Raw genomic sequence first — 14253 nt, forward strand, 5'->3', positions numbered from 1 at the left:
TCCTTTATGAATTTTTGGAAGTCCTCTAAACGAAGGAACAAGAGGATTGTCAACCAACAGATAAGAATATAATTCTTTATCAATGACATCAGTTAATAATAAATCATAAAGATGACCATGAACATCCCTGATTAAGTTATTAAGATCATAATTCTGTATAAGAAAATAAGTGTCATTGTCAGATAACATCTGTTCCATTGTATTTGTATAAAATGATCTATCCATTACAACTACGGCACCGCCTTTATCGGCTTGCCTGATTACTATGTTTTCATTATTTCTCAAACTATTGATAGCAGCTCTTTCATCTGAGGTAGTATTATAAAAACATGGTTTTGTTCCTTTGTTATTGTAAAGCTCAAATAAATCAAGCTCACAGGCTTGCTCAAATGCTTCCAATATCGGATGTTGTTGAGGGAGAAAAGCAGATGGTTTTCTAAAAGGCATAAAGTTATTAGCATTGACCTGATTGGATTCTTGACCATAGAGCAATTTCAGCCCTAAATTCCTTGTAAACTTGGGGTTTTAGAAACAGAGGAAGAAGAGGGAGATATAAGCAACAAGTTAGAAAAATAGGCTGAAGTTTCTATTGGGGGAAAGGTGAGAATGAGAAAAAGAAGGCCAAACAAAACAAACAAAAAAAAAAATGGAAAAGGTAAAAAAATGCAAAGGTATATGGAAAGAAGTGTAGCATCACTGAATGTGACCAGCATGAAAAGTGATGTTAGAAGAATGATGGTGTTTGGTGTGAAAAAATAAATGCAGAGGTGATTTGTTTACTTGATGTAGAGATAAAAGGAAAAAGGTGGAATTTGAGATAGTGTGGAATGTAGGAAGTGATACATCATTGAAAATGAAGAGATTATTTAGTATTTATTGCATTTATTTACCGGGAATGTCCACTGGGCCTAGGTGAGCCCATTTTCAGTGGAGGCCCGGGGAGAAAAGCTCCACATAAAAGTCACATTACAGAAATACAAATATCAAAAAAATACAAATATCAAAAAATGTAGCACTATTTACAGTTTTTTAGCAATTCCATTTGCAGTTTTATGGTAGTCCCATTGATATTAACATGTACTTTTAGTCCTATAGATGCCATAGACATTACTGGTTGGGAGGCAGAAAAAACAGTAACATCGTATACAGTTATTTACATGCATTTAAATCTGTGTAGGCAGTGTAGTAACAGTCATAGCTATGGCTGCAGACCTGCTAAGAGTGCATACCTGTAGCCCCAGAGAATGGTTTGTCTAGGCAGTGTAGTAACAGTCATAGGTATGGCTGCAGACCTGCTAAGAGTGCATACCTGTAGCCCCAGAGAGTGGGAGTAGTGAGAAGAGGAGTTATTTTTGGCATGGGTATAATCAGCAGGTAGATAGGTGTTGTCTGAGGTTTTTTTTAAAGAGAGCAGGATATGAGATGGAGGTTATTGAGGTTGTGAGGTTTTTCAAAAGTTTGGAGGTAGTGAAGGAGTAAAGCATTTGGCTAGCTGGAAGTTGAGGTTTATTGACTTTAAGCAGAATTTTGTTTTCAGATCTAAGTTGTCTGTTTGGATGGTACAGATTTAATAAAGAGGAGAGAGTTGAACAACCTGTTGGTTTATATATTATTTTATGTGCAGTAATTAAGTGGAGGTAGTTGAGATAGAGTGGAAGTTCAAACCAGTTTAGTTGTTGCAGTGAGGAACAGAGATGTGATGAGGATCTAGCATTTGTTGCAAATCTAGCAATTTTATTGTAGCATATATTTGTTTTTTAGTGAAGAGTGTATATTAGTGAGGATGGCGGCACCATATAGGAGGGATGGAAGTGGGAAGGCAGAGGCTAGTGTTCTTTTGGCATTGTTATTTAGGTAATAGCTATGTCTGTAGAGGGTACCTAGTTTCTGGTGTGTCTTTGTGATGTTATTGAGTATGTGGGGTTCAAAAGTTATGGTTTCATAGATAGTGACTCCTAATAGTTTGGTACTGGGGACAACTTCTATGGAGGTATTATTTTGGGAGAGGATAGAGAATTCAGCTCTGTTCTGGGGTGTTGTTTTTTTGGAGTAAATAGAATCAGTTTGGTCTTGTTTGGGTTGAGAGCGAGGTGATTATTTGACATCCATTTTTCAGTAGATGTAAAGGCATTTTGGGTTAGTAGTTGAAGCTCAGAAGGGGTTTTTGCAGTATAGATAATTGTCGAGTCATCTGCCTATTACGTCAGCCTGTATTGGTGACTCATGGAAATTGTTGATGAATAAGTTAAATATATGGGGCCCAATATTGAGCCTTGTGGGACACCTGTGGAGATTTTTAAGAAGGTGGAAGAGGATTGCTGCCATTTGGTTTAATTGGTATCTGTCAGAAAGGTAGCTAGAGAACCAATTTAGGTTTGGGGGTGAGACACCTAGGTTATTAAGTTTAGAGACTAAAATGGGGTGAGAAATTGTATCAAATGCCTTTGAAAGGTCGAGGAAGAGTGAAGAGACTATCAGACCTGAATCGCAAGCTCAATTTACTGTATCCAAAAAGGAGATGAGAGCTGTATTTATTTGTGCTATGGCCTGGTCTAAAGCCATATTGGGTAGGGGTGAGTAGTTGGGTGTTGATTTAAGTGGTTGATTAGTGGGGTGTGGACACATTTTTCAAGTATTTTAGAGATGGGGAAGAGAATGGCTACTGGCCGGAAGTTTGAGATGTCAGAGTTTTTGCCTCCTTTGTGCAGGGGCAGAATGTAAGCTTTTTTCCAGATATTGGGTACATAAGACTCTTTGATTGCTCTATTGATTAGTATACTAATGGGGTACGCTATGGAATCAGCAGTTATTTTTAGGAATTCAGCAGGTAGGTTGTCAGAAGCACAGGAGCAGGGTTAGAGTTTATGAAGCAGCTTCTTTATGGTGCTTGTGGGTATGGGACTGAAAGAAAAAGATGGTGGTGGGGATGGTTTAGAATAAGTAGTATACTGGTCTGGTGAGTTTAGGCTTGAAGAGGGGAAAGTAGTGGTCAGCTTCACAGTGGTGTCAATAAAATGAGTTGAAGCAAGAGGCTATATCTGAGGGGGGTTTATCAGGGTATGGGCTTGGATTGGAGTTAGACCCTGGGTGAATAAGGGAATTTATTGTTCCCCAGAATTTTTGAGGGTTTAGTCTATGCTGGTTTTGTAGCTTATGGTAATAGTCTTTTTATCTTTAATAACCTGTCTTTTGGCTTGATTACGTAGTTGTTTGTATTGTATCAGGTCAGCTGGGTTTTTGTGTTTTTGCCATGTTCTCCAAGCTTTATCTCTGGAGGACATGATTTGCTTTGTAGGTTTTGTGAGCCAAGTTGCGTGGTTAGTCTTGACTCTCTTTATTCTGGGTGGTGCTACTCCATCTAGGATTTTGAGAAATGTTGAATTGAATAATTCAACTTCTTCATATAGTGGAATGTTATGTAATGGAGTCCAGTTAGTATGATATAAGATTTTATTTAGAGGTTCTGGAGAGAAATTGGACAGGTCTCTTATTAGTTTTAAGTAATGATTACCAGTCGTCGTAGTAGTTTTGCGGATGGCGAAGGTTAGTAGGTGGTCACTGATAATGTTTGGTAAAGTTCCAGAAGTGGAGATTTTATTTGGGTCAGACACAAGGATCCAATCTAAGGTTGAACCTTGTTTCATTTGATTGTTGGGCCTGGTTGTATCAGAAATTGGTTCAGTGTAGTTGTATAGGTTGATATTTGCTTGGAGGTTTTGATTGGTGATGTTTGACCAATTTATATTTACATCCCCTAGGATGATAGTTTCATTTTGAATATGTTTGGATGACCAGGCTAGAATCTCTTTTAGAATGGGAATGTTATCGCCTGGGGGAATGTATAAAACTATGATGCATAGGGTTTTGTGGTTATTTAGTTTTAATATTGTAACTAAGAGTTCAGCAGGGGAGAAATGTGGAATGGGTTTTGAGTAGGGAACTATGGTATAGCTACTTGGGTTTATTACGGTAACGTCCCTGCCCTTTTTTCTGTGGTCTGACGTTTCTAAGGCATGAATAGTTGGGGGGGGGGGCTAGGAATTTTGTATTATTTATGCATGGCTTCAGCCATGTCTCTGTCATAGCTGTGAAATCGGGTCTGTTTAGGTGTAACCATGCATGGAAGTGGGGAATTTTGTTTCTTATGCTTTGTATATTAATGGTAGTAAAATTTAGACATTTGGTTGGTTTTGCATTTTGGAAAGAGCCCCTGGGTTTGGGTTTATATCCCCGCATGTTGTTAAGTTAGAAAGGGTGTTTTGAGTGGAGTGGTGTGGTTGTCGTTTGGTTTTCTGGCAGTAATAATGTTTGGGATAGTTATGGTAGACTTTGTGTTGTTGGAAGATTTTTACTTTGGCTAGTAGAAATGTGTCTGTAGAAAATATGGTTGAGCCTATTGAGGAATAACTAGGAAGCGTTTGTGTGTAGGTAGAAGTTGAATGTGTAAGTTTGAGGTATGTGATTTGTGTCATGCGATGTTAGATGGAAGAGTAGATAGAGATGAAAGGATATAGTTGGAATTATTGTAATAGTGTGGAAAGGCATAGTGGTAGTCCCTTTTTATTTCGCCATATCTTTTGGCTTTCTAATACCATGACAGGAATGGACCCCACTCTCAAGTCAAAGTTAGATTAGAGTTCATGAAGTTGATATTTACATCTTTGATGTCAGCCAAAAGTGCAGGGAGAGTTTTTGTATGTGATGTAAGAAAGGGGCACAAGGTGTTTTGAATAGTAGTAGTGTGTGTACATATAAATGTAACAAAGAAAAAAATGTTTGAGTAAATTATGTGATAGTAAATATGTCTATGGTGGTGGGAATCTAATTGTAATTTAAGAAAGGTGAAAGAGAAGATAGCACAAGATGTGAAAATGCTGAGAGGGGTTGTAAATAATGATAGGGTAGGAAAAGGTAAAGGGAGAGAATGTACTTATAAGACAGGGTTACTTAAAACCGAGTTTGATTATATTTTGTTTATAGATGACATGGAATAAAAGATGAAATTAGGGAAGCAAAGTTTTCATATTATACGGCTATATTGGAAATAATAGGAGCAGAAATATAAAATAAGGAAAAGTGTTTTAAAAAGACTGACAGAAAAAAAATTTAGTAATGGAATGCCGTGAAAAAGAAAGAGGGCAATTGTGGAAAGATGTTATAACATTGAAGCCATATTATGGTAGTTTAACAAAGTGGTGGATGTGTAAATCAAAGTTTAAAAATATATACTTAAAAATAAGAGAGAGAGCAGTGGAAGAAGGAAAAGATGATCTATAATAAGCAAACATTTGTGAAAGAAGATTAGAGAAAGGGGAAAAGAAGCCTTGGAGAAAATATATGATAACAAAGGAAAACCAGAATGATGTTTAGACAGAAGTGCTATTTGAAAGAGAGAAGATAAGTTGTTTCCTCGTTTTTGAGTAAGAAATTGAGATATAATGAAAGAAAAATTAATGTAATGAAGGATACATGGCAGTTAAAATGTATTAATGAGGGAATTATGGATATAGTTGAAAGGTATGTACAGAATATGTATGACAAAATGTGACAGCTACATGGAAAGTAAAGAAGATGAAAAAGGAGTGGAAGTAATGGAAACGTAATTGAGAGGAAATAGTTAGAGAATGCTATAAAGGAAGGCAAAGAAAAATGTACACCAAGTCTAGATGGATTAGTGCAGTGGTTCCCAAACTTTTTTGATTCTCGGCTCCCTTGCTGAATCCAGAACCCCCCGGCGGCGGCCATAAAGTGCATATTATAGGGCTTTGTCAAACCATAAAAAAATCTACCTTTGACTGAACTCTTACATCTAACCCAAATAAAATTGCATGTATTTGCACCCTTTCAAACTCTGTTAGAGATCACCTTCCAAAACTTGTAGGGAGAAAGTCATGTCACAAAAAACATCACTACAACCTTTACACAGTTTAAGTAAGTTAAACAGTGACACCTTCATATCCAACCTAAAACATTATAATTGGCAAATACTAATCTGCCCCAGGATGAAACTGTCACTCATTTCAATGAAACCTTTCTCAGTGCGCTAAACCAGATATAATCATTAAGGTATTAGTACAGATTTTCAAAATGTAACTGACTGCAATCGAATCAGTGCTACTGGGGGTAATTGGCTAGGCTTAAAATGGCTCGCAAGGGCAGTTAGCATAGTACTAACCTATGAACCTATGGTTCAACCTCTGACTTAGTTTTGTTATCATTGTTTACTAGTCAGAAGGGCTTGGTACACCTGGCTATCACTATTATTTTATCACAGCAGTGAGTAAAAGAGTAAGCAGATGCATATCTTTCCTCTGGGTAATATCCATCCAAACATAGCAACTCCTTTAACAAACTTGACACTTTAGACTCACATGAAATAAATACACATATGACTGTGAATACCATTACTAAGCATGAGAACACAGTTATAAAAAGCTAAAAAAGGTACTGCATGTTAACAGAACTAATCATCAGTCACTAAAAGGCTCATATAAACTTGTATACACGCACACACATACTTCCCCGACCATAATCAAAAAAGTTTCCTTACTGCAGAAGGTCTGTTCTCACACTCCCGTTCCCCGAACATGGTCTGTTCTCACACTCCCGTTCCCCAAACATAATTCATTTCCATCGTAGTTCACACACTCCCCCCTGTTTAGGTCCTCTGTTCCCTGAACATAATTTCCAGTCAGACGGTTAATCAACAAAGTAAAATCTTGTGAAAATACCACTGCTGCTGTTTTAGACTGGAAAAGATAGAAAATGTCCCTAAACTAGGATATTTCATGCCCTGCTTGTAGTTATGGGGCAATGAGCTTGAAAGTGGGATTGCTACAAGCAAGTTGGGACAGGTGGCGACTCTTCCACCTTTCTCTATCCAACTCCATGCTTAACTGTCTAACAAACAAAATGTTATTCTTACTAAAATCTCAAATAATTTCTTAATCTTGTGCTATGTGAATAACTTAAACTGGTCACCTATAGTAAATAATCTAGATGTGGAAGATGACAGTAGAAAACTAATTGAACTCAATCCATATGAAATTCCTGATTCTTCCCTATTTCCAGATTTCTAAAGCTCAAAACAAATCTAGGGCTAAGCCCAGAACTAACACTTCTTATGTTACTTGTGATCAAACCAGACCCCTCTGAAAGTAATAAACTTCTGCCTACAAGGACAGTATTCATCTTGCTCCATAATTTAACCAAAGTAGGTATCTGAAGATAAAAAGCTAACCTCTGTAGGAATGAACAAGCCTCACTACTAGCAAAACCTAAGTATCTATGACTATCCCTCTCCCTTTCTTTCTGTAAGGAACATCCAGTGAAACTGATATAGCACATCCACAACCTATCATTATATGAATGTCTTATTTCCACAATTTGGGAATGATAAAAAATTATCCTATTCCAAAAGATTCTGACTTCCAGCCTATGCCATTTTATACTCCATATAAATTCTGTAAAAATCTAATTTACTTACAACTTTTCTGTATATTTAAACATACAAACTACTGTCCAGACATAAATGTAATTTCCAGACAGGAAGGAGCACCTCACTACCGTATGGAATCTAAGAGATGAGATTCCCATAAAGATGGACAAAGGTCAGCAGGCTGAGTCTGTATTCACAGAGCTGACAAAAGCAGTTGATCCAGTCAATCACCAACTTCTTCTCAATGCCCAGTTAACTGGTTGATTAAATCCAAAATCATCAGACCAATTTAACCATTACCTCTCATACAGGTACTTCATTGTTAAAATTACTTCCTCATTTTCTAGCTTCTCCCTGCAAAAGCTAGGTTCCATCCTGGCCCTCCTTGTTTTCTCTTTTTTTATCAACTTCCACTTGATCTTTCCAGAAAATCTGTTGTTCTGTATGCAGACAACATGGTTCTCTACAGATCCAGTCTCAAGAAATTATTAAAAAAAAATAAATTAAAAATAACTTGAACAGTACCTTTTCCAACTACATAACTGGCTTGAAAAATGGGCATAACATTTCTATAACAGCCCTGATATATATATATAATCCACTCATCAGTACATATTACGGTCTTTCATTTCTGAAGTTGTAAAATGTAAATAAGCTTACCTAGAGTTCATGTAAATATCTCAGTGTGAAACTGTATCTTAACCCGAGTTAAGTCTGCCTGCTTTACTGATCACTAAGGCTTTTTTTCTCATAAGCTAGTTCTGAAAACTTACCATGCCCTACGTAAGGAAACAAATTCCCGAAAGTCATCTGCAGTGTTTCCAACTGTCAGTCACGAAAACGGGCTAGATTTTGTGACCCCCCCCCCCAACCAGTCGCAACAATACTAGAAATTAGCTCCCGGATCATTACATCACTCGGTTTGTCTGTCAATCAAATTAGCCCCACCCACACAGAAGCAGCCAGACTCCCGTCCATTAGAGGTACAAGGATTCACTATAACACTAGCCCTGTAAACATAAGTTTAAATAAATCCACGGTCCTACCAATCAAAGCTATACATGAAAAAGGAAAGAATACTTGTACTTTACTAGTTGGTCTCAGCCCTTGACAGCATGGATTCCATCACTTCGGAAATCAGATTGCGCAGTGGGCTAATCATCATCGACCGGCATTACTTCCTATTTTTCTGGTGCCAATTATACAAAGCAAAATCTCCAAATAAAGCAGTCTCCCAACTCACAAATGATTTGCTCGCCCAATTCAAAATAATACACTAAAATGTACCATAAAATATAACAAAATATATATATATATATGAAATCTATATGTATGCATGTATATATATATATATATATATATATATATATATATATATATATATATATATATATATATATATATACACACACACACACACACACACACACACACACACACACACACACTAGCTACTTTTGGAACCATTGCCTAAAACACCGACCACAAAACATAACCAATTGTGTGCATTTCAAAAGAACATGCATTCAAATGACTCCTTTAGCAAAAGGTTTTCCCAAGCATATCAAGCCCAAGATAAAAAGAGCTCGATCATGTAAAGAAAAAAAAAGAATGCAAAGCAGTGGGCGCCAGGCAGCATTACTATAAGAAGCATGCTCGCCATATGCATTACTCTTCCAAGTTTTTAAACTTCCCTCAGTTCTGTCTCAACTAGACAAAGACAGCTTTAGGGAATAATGAATGTGAAACAAATAATGTTTACGTTTGATAAACCCCAGGAACCCATAAAATACATGGTTACATCCCCTACTCAGAAAAAGATGGGCCAGTCTACCAGAAATAATACTGGACAGCAAGGGACAAATCCAAAAATAATCAAGGACTTTAAAATAGAGTAATATTAACTTCAGAGATTGAATGAACAAGACAATGTTAATTAATGTGCATTTTTTCACATTAAAGACACCTTTAACTCTACTGACATTAATTAATTACAGTCCGCCAATATTTCTCCCCCAAGTCGTAATATTACAGATGAGAACAGAACAAAATTTGGAGACGTTAGAGAGATGCGCTAGTCAGTGTAGTACATATGAAATATATTTCAGAAGCATGAAGGTTTAAAGTTAAAGTAGCTATTACCAAGTACTCACCACCACATCAGTTTACCGCCGCATGTTATTTGAAGACTGGATCTGCTCCCCTGCTCGCAACAGCTAGGACAGCCGGAAATGTGTGCACGACGTCAACGTGAGCTCTTTGAGCGCAATACTGACAGGCTGGTAGCCCTGATGGAGCTGACATCATCGTGCACGTGATGACGTCAGCTCAAACACCACAAAAATTAAAAAAAAAAATCATAAATGAAGGGTATTCGTTCGTGGCACCCCTGTGAGGAAGCCGTGGCTCCCACGGACGCAGCGACGCACACTTTGGGAACCCCTGGATTAGGGTATAGTTTTTATAAAGAAATGTCAGATAATAAAAATGTTTTTTCTAGAAATATTGAATGAACAGATGAAGGAAGTTATAAAAGCAAAGATGTGTAAGAGGGATTGTAAAATGTATATGGAAAAAGGGGGACATGGTATAAATAAAATGAAAAACTGTAGACCAGTTACATTGGGAAATACTATAAACTGTAAAGATTATCCAGGATAACTGGTGTCATGAAAGAAGAATTAGATGAAGGGGGTGCATGGATTAAATTTAAAGGGTAAATGAAATGCTTAAGATGGTTAAAGTGGTTGAATGTGTCAATGTGATGTGGCTAATGCATTTTTGGTAGTATTGATCATGGGGAAATGCTGTACATTTAAAAAAATAGGGCGTAGGGGAAAGTGAGGACAATTTATGAAAATTCTTATGTGTCTGTGATGGTGAATGGATAGGTAGGAAGAAAGATGGGACAGGGAAGAGGAGTAAAGCAAGGTTGTCCATTGAGCTTATGGCAGCTTGTGATTGTAATGCATGCAGTTTACAAACATATAGGTTAAGGTTAAAGGATGGTAGATAAAGAAGTTAAGGAAGGGATAAGGTCACCTTTAATGTTAACCTATGCAGATGATTTTGTCTTGGTAGCCAAGAATAAACATTGAATGAAAGAATTTATATAACAGAACAATTTTAAGTACAGTAGGATTGCAGTTAAGTAAGTCAAAAAGTAAAGGGTTTGGGGATGTAAAATGGCAGGAATTTATTTTATCAGAACTAAAACTGATGTTCTAGGGGTTAAGTTTGGAAGGGAACAAGCAGTAATAGAACAACGGAGAGAATTTCTGAAAAAAATAAGAAAGTTGATAGATTGAGGGAGGGTATTTCAGTTATCCAGAAGAAAAAGGTATATATGTTAAATGGTTGTATTTTTAGGAAAGCTAGCATGTTTAGATGGTGTGGAGAATTTAATAAAGCCTACACATTCATTTTTACTGTGTAGGCATCATGACACGCTCCTTACATGAAAGTAATCAGGTTTGTGATCCAGTAAGCAGTGCTCGGGAAGTTTCGTGGCATGCAAATCATCTCATAAAGAGGTGAATCTCATGCAAATGAGGCAAGTAGAGTAATCCAGCAAGCAGATAGGCAGCCCTGCAGACCCCATGTCAGTGTCTGTAGTGTACACAGAAAAATTCCATATACAGGATTTCAGACAGACAACAGGGGCTGTAAAAACACAGGTAGATGGACAGAAATTGCATATCACATACAGATATGACCAAAACTATCCACCGTATATCCAAAAATGTAACTGAAATAGTTTAAAATAATTTTATTTTTTATAATGATCTGGGTATGTTTGTGCAGAGTGCTGCAGTGAGCAAACACACTTTTATGAAAAGAGTAAAAAAAAATTAATAGTATGTGGACCCTGCCTGGAGCATCTGCAGTGGCGGAATGGTGCTGTTGCTAACGAGGTAGGGCCTGGAACTGTGTAGTTTGCAGGGTGTGTGCATGGATCCCTATCCAAATGAGGTGGGGTTACTGAATAGCACAAATGGGTATCTGTGTCTGCATATCCCTTCCGTGTAGGCACAGAACCGTGTTAGTGTTCACAGAAAAGGTAGCTGACATCAAGAAGCGGCGTGTCTGAGGACTTGTAAGCTCATTGGAGCTCAACTGCGCCTGTTTGCACGGTGCGCCGCTGTGCTCAACATGGGGGCATGTACACTTGCTGCTAAACTTTATTTACTTTCAGGGAGCATGTTTCCTCGTGTTTGCCCAGCATGCTGCTGTGCTAAGTATATCTAAAAGCCAACGATGTATTAATTACTGATGACCCAGTTTCACTTAAACTACAGCCATTAAATCTTCGTAATAATGTACTTGGCAGGTGGAATGCATCATAGGTAGCCAGTCCCACAGTCAGCACCTAGAGTAGAGCACTATAATAAAGTATGCATACCCCCGACAGTCTAATTTTTCACCCATACTCTGCACCATTTGAGTACATACTTGGGAATTTTAAGGGAAAGAATGCTAGGGACTGCTGCAGGCCTGCTACATCTGTATGTGTTCGATGCCGAAGTCAGTGCAGTTGCTGGTGCTGCTGAAAATAGGCCTAGACAGAGAAGGCAAAGAGTGTGCAGGCCTAGGATGACCTTCCAGGAGCTACATGAGCTGGAGGTTGTAGAGCGCTACAGGGTGGACAGGGATATACTACAAGAACTCGCTGAGCTCTGCCACCCTCAACTGACACCCAGGGCCAACAGAGGGCAGCCCATTTCAGTGGAAACAAGCCCTTATGGTAATAGCCACAGGTACCTTCCAAAGACCAACTGGGGGCATGATAGGTGTCTCACACGCATCAGCATCCAGTGTACTCCACCAACTCCTGGATGCCATGCTACCACACGCCGGTGAGCACATTTATTTTCCCCTCAGGCGAGGGCCAACAATATGCAACACTTTTACCATGTAACACTATACCCTGAGGTACTGAGTGCCATAGATTGCACTCATGGTACACATCAAGGCACCACCCAGTGAGCAGGGTAGAATATACGTCAACCGCAAGGGGTACCACTCCATCAACAACCAGGTCATGTGCATTGCCCAGGACATTATCATGAATGTGTGTGCTGGCAGCCCTGGCAGATGTTCTTCGTGTTTCACTGTTGCAGTCATCACACTTGTGTTAGCCTGCTGGGGGTTGCCCTCAGTCGGCCCGAATACCAGAGGCTTAGTATTTCTGCATCGGTTGCTTTCCCTCCAGGACTGACGTCAGGTCATCAGTGGTATAAAAACAGGCAGCCGACGCCATTACATCAGTCTTTCTTGCTGAGGAGCCCGAAGTAGAAGCAGTTCCACGAGTGCTGGTTGTCCGCTACCTGAGTTTTCATTTCCAAATTGAAGTTGGAGTCTTCTAAAGCTACGTACCCCGTTGGGGATCCTTTTTTCTTGCTCTAACCGATGTCAGAAAAAGTTAACAATTGTCTCGCCTGTGGAAAGCAAATACCACACCGAGACTTCCATTCTTACTGCGTCACTTGTTTAGGCCAAGACCACGACGTCCCTCCCTGTCGCTTTTGTGCTTTGTTCAACATCAGAAATATACATTGGGCCCTTATTGTAGCTAGATATTTTCGCTCTCAGTCCTTGATCTCCGGTATGGCTTCGGTAAGCCATCCGACTACCGATCTTCCAAAAAAAAACGTAAGGATAAAGACAGAGACAGACAGCGCACGTCCGAAAACTGCAGATGACGCTTCCGCTAAGCTAGTCATCAGTTCTCTGGTCCTCAGTGAGGCGCTTTCACAGCCCCTGATGCCCGCTTCTGTGGATTCGCAGACTGCTATCAAGACACTTTCAAGTCCAGTATGCCGAGAGACTCTTCTTCGACTAAGGATCCTGCGGATGTCTCTACCTTGGATGGGTACGGAGCTGCTGAGCAGGCACCGGCTTCTGAGGAAGTTCTTTGCTCTACTGATACTGGACACAAACTTACGACTTCTTTCGCATCTTCACTTCTTTCTAAAACTACCGAGTTTCAAAGGCCCAGGCTAGGAACTGACAACCCATGCTCTGGCATCTGCTTCCATGCCTCAGTCTCAAATGCTTAAAATGGCGGAAGACCTTATTGTGCTTATTAGTGGAAGTCAGGCTACCCCTTCCAAAAGAAAAAAGTGACTTGTGCCCAGTGGTTTTATCTGAACAGGAGTCCGATGACTCTGATGCTTCTGAATATGAAGACATGCAACCCCTCTCTGCCTATGAGGATTCTGATGCAGAGGAATCCATTCCTTCTGCCTCTCCACCCGAGGATTTTCATCTGATGAAACCCTATATACCTTAAGGGAGTATTTCCAATGGGAATGTCAAGACTATCCTCAGTCAAAAAAGAGTCAGGGAATTCTTAGATTTACCACAGCACAGACCTTTAGCCATTCCTCCTGTCCTAGATGTTGTGGATGATGTTTTTATAGAAGCCAGTTTGACTTCTGATAACCTTCCTCCTGCTCCCAGGAAACCTGACAGGTACTACAGAGTCCCTGACTCTCACAGATTGCTTTTCAGAAATCCTACTGCTGACCCGAGGTCATCTCCCAAGGACCTAAAGAATTTAAAGCAACCTCAGCTAATAATCCCATCCCCTCAGACAGGGATTCCCAAGCTTTAGACAGATGGGATAAAAAAGTATACACCTCTGCAACTCTTGCTATTAGAGCACAACATTGTCAGTTCCACATGCTGAAATATCTGCAGCATACCATGGAACTACTCAAACAAAAACTATCTTCCTATCCTGCTTGTGCAGAAAATAAAGAATTACAAGAGCTTATGCATTTTGTAAACCAAGTTAATAAGCCCACCTTGCA

General features: G+C 39.1%; 1 protein-coding gene and 1 non-coding gene across 2 annotated transcripts in view; one reads left to right on the forward strand and one right to left on the reverse strand.

Annotated features, from left to right (window-relative positions):
* The window catches only part of LARP7 (La ribonucleoprotein 7, transcriptional regulator), a 1030416-nt gene that overhangs the window by 181688 nt on the left and 834475 nt on the right, over positions 1-14253 (forward strand). The window lies entirely within an intron of this gene.
* On the reverse strand, positions 8534-8609 carry LOC122793842. Its single transcript, XR_006363566.1, has one exon.

This window comes from Protopterus annectens, chromosome 2.part0 (genome assembly GCF_019279795.1).
Source record: "Protopterus annectens isolate FY-2018-M chromosome 2.part0, PAN1.0, whole genome shotgun sequence".
Taxonomy (NCBI): Eukaryota; Metazoa; Chordata; order Ceratodontiformes; family Protopteridae; genus Protopterus; species Protopterus annectens.